Here is a 3015-nt window from a genome sequence, read left to right on the forward strand (position 1 = left end):
AGTGGAAAATGATCCTTCCTGGTTGCCTTATTCAGCCTCCGGTAATCAATGTACATTCTCCAGCCAGTGATTGTCCTTGTGGAAATCAACTCATTGTTCTCATTTTTCACCACAGTCATCCCCCCTTTCTTGGGCACGGTCTGCACAGGACTCACCCAAGCACTGTCTGAAATTGGGTAAATCATCCCAGCATCAAGCAACTTCACCACCTCATTCCTCACTACTTCCTTCATAGTGGGGTTGAGTCTCCTCTGTGGTTGCCTTACTGGTTTGACCTCTTCTTCCATCAATATTTTGTGAGTGCAAAAGGAAGGATTAATACCCTTGAGATCTGAAAACTGCCATCCAATAGCCATTTTATTCTTCTTGAGTACCTTAATCAACTTCCCTTCTTCCTCATCAGACAACATTGCATTAATGATTGCTGGATATGTTTGATCATCCCAAAGGAACATATACTTCAAATGTGAAGGTAATTCTTTAAGTTCTACCTTAAGTGCTCCTTTTGGAATGTCATCAATCTTCTTCTCAAGCTCTTCCACTTCTGGCTCTTCTTGGTAATCCTCTGTACCTGTCTCTTCTTCTGATCTTTGTTCCTCAACTGGGAATTCTTCTTTTTTATTCACTTCTTCCACAACCTCCTGTATCACATCCAATCTAAAACAATCCTCCACATCAACAGGATGCTTGATGGTTTCAAATACATCAATTGTGACTGTTTCCTCATCCACCCTTAGCAACAACTTTCCTTGTTCAACATCTATCAAAGATCTTGCAGTTGCTAAAAAGAGTCTTCCTAACAATAAAGGACTTTCTGTATCCTCTTCCTCCATGTCAAGAATCACAAAATCCACTGGAAAAATGAACTTGTCTACCTTGACCAAGACATCTTCAACCACACCTTCAGGCCTCTTGATAGATATATCTGCAAGATGCAGAATAAGATTGGTCTCCTTCAAAGTGTTAATTCCCAAAGCTCTACATACTATCAACGACATCAAGTTTATACTGGCTCCCAAATCTCACAATGCCTTTCCCACCTCCACATCTCCTATAGCAATAGAGATACTGAAGCTTCCTGGATCTTTCATCTTTGTTGGAAGCTTCTTCTGGATTAAGGCACTACACTCTGCTGTCAGGGCCACTGTCTCACCATCAGTTAATTTCCTCTTCTTAGTAAGAAGATCCTTCATGAATTTTTCATAGTGAGACATATTTTCCAGTGCTTCAGAAAATGGTATGTTAATTTGTAAATTTTTGAAGATATCCAGAAATCTTGCATAGTGCTGTTTCTGAATCTCTTGCTTCAACCTCTGAGGGTAGGGAACTTTAGCATAAGGAGATAAACTAACTGGCTGTTCTTTCTTGTCAGCCATCTTCTTCTTTTCCCACTTCATCATCTTTTGTGGGGAAGCATTTTTACCAACTTCTACCTTTCCTTCATTCTTATTGTCCTTCCCTTCCTCTTTTTTGTCAACTCCAACTATAACATCTCTAACAACTACTTCCTTCTCACTTTTCTCATTTCTCATTTTCTCTACTTCATCATCAGAGACTACATCTTCAACCACAACCTCTTCTTCATTCTTTTTATTTTCCACCTTCTTTTTCCCTGGTTGAAGTATCAACCCACTTCTTGTCATAATTGCTTTACAGTGCTCCTTTGGATTCACTAGTGTATCACTTGGAAATTTCCCTTGTGGTCTCTCTGATATCTGTCTTGATAATTGACCAATCTGGGTCTCCAAATTTCTGATTGATGCTTCCTGATTTCTGAAAGAAGTTCTGGTCTCTTGCATGAATGCAGTTGTCTCTTCCCTGAATGAAGTAGAACCCTGAATATAATCCTGAGTTGTCTTAGATAACTGAGCAAACGCTTTCTCCCATGCAGCAGGATCACTTGACTGCTCCTTCATATGTGGTGGTGGAGGATGTAATGGTGGATTCAAGTGATGGTTGGAACTATAGCTGAATCCTGGGTGTTGATTCTTGTTTTTCCATGGTGGCATATAAACATTCTTTCCCTGATTGTTGTAGTTCCTTTGATTATTCTGATCATACCACACTCCATTCACCTCTGCTTGTTTTGATGATCCCCCATAATCACACTCCTCTGTCACATGGCCCTTGCCACAGATAGCACATACACTCTTTGTTTCCACAGAAGCTACCTTTTGTGAAGAGAGTTGCTTAATAAGGGTATCTAATTGTTGCTGCTGTTGTCTCTGTGTCTGCATCAGTTGATCATTCCTTGCCAACAGAGCATCATACCCATCCAACCTGATAATTCCTGTCCTTCTGTCAGCCACTTGAGCATTATCAAATTCTTGAGATGCTAATGACTCAAAGATATCCAAGGCTTCTTGAGGGGTCTTGGTAGTCAATGATCCACCAGCAGTGGCATGCACCAAGGTTCTAGTGTTAGTGGTCATTCCTTGCAGGAAGATTGCTGCTTGTTGCCATGCCTCAATCCCATGCTGTGGACATTTCCTCAACAAAGTCTTGATTCTCTCCCAAGCCTCATAAATAGATTCTGACTCTTTCTGCTTAAAGCTTGTAATCTCATCCTTCAACTTGGCCCTCTTGGATGCTGAGAAAAACCTTTGCAAGAACTTGGTTTGCAAATCATCCCAAGTTGTTATACTTCCTTGTGGCAATGATTGCAGCCATCTCCTTACATCATCCGTCAGTGAATGAGTGAATAGTCTCAACAGAATTGCATCTCTTGTGACACCATTTATCTTCACAGTATCACTCAACAATAGGAAGTTCTCTATGTGCAAGTAAGGGTCCTCTGCACTGGTTCCAGCAAACTGATCCTTCTGCACCAAATGTATCAAAGCAGGCTTCAATTCAAAGTTGTTGGGCTCCACTGTTGGGCGCACAACACTCCCAATTGGAGGAATCACTGCAGGAGTCATGTACTCTCCCAGTGTCCTCTGTGGTGGTGGTGGTCTGTGATTCTCTGCCATTATATCTTCCTGATTAACCGTACTTGATTCACCAATTTCTTGT

The 3015-nt window shown here is 41.2% G+C and overlaps 1 non-coding gene across 1 annotated transcript; it reads left to right on the forward strand.

Annotated features, from left to right (window-relative positions):
* The first annotated feature begins 2469 nt into the window (after positions 1-2469).
* LOC133288339 (small nucleolar RNA R71) lies at positions 2470-2576 on the forward strand. Its single transcript, XR_009748353.1, has one exon. It is a non-coding gene; the product is annotated as a small nucleolar RNA R71 (small nucleolar RNA).
* Positions 2577-3015: the final 439 nt, after the last annotated feature.

Source organism: Gastrolobium bilobum, unplaced genomic scaffold (assembly GCF_033153095.1).
Source record: "Gastrolobium bilobum isolate Gb01-03AN ecotype WA unplaced genomic scaffold, APGP_CSIRO_Gbil_v1 utg33872, whole genome shotgun sequence".
NCBI classification, from domain to species: domain Eukaryota; kingdom Viridiplantae; phylum Streptophyta; class Magnoliopsida; order Fabales; family Fabaceae; genus Gastrolobium; species Gastrolobium bilobum.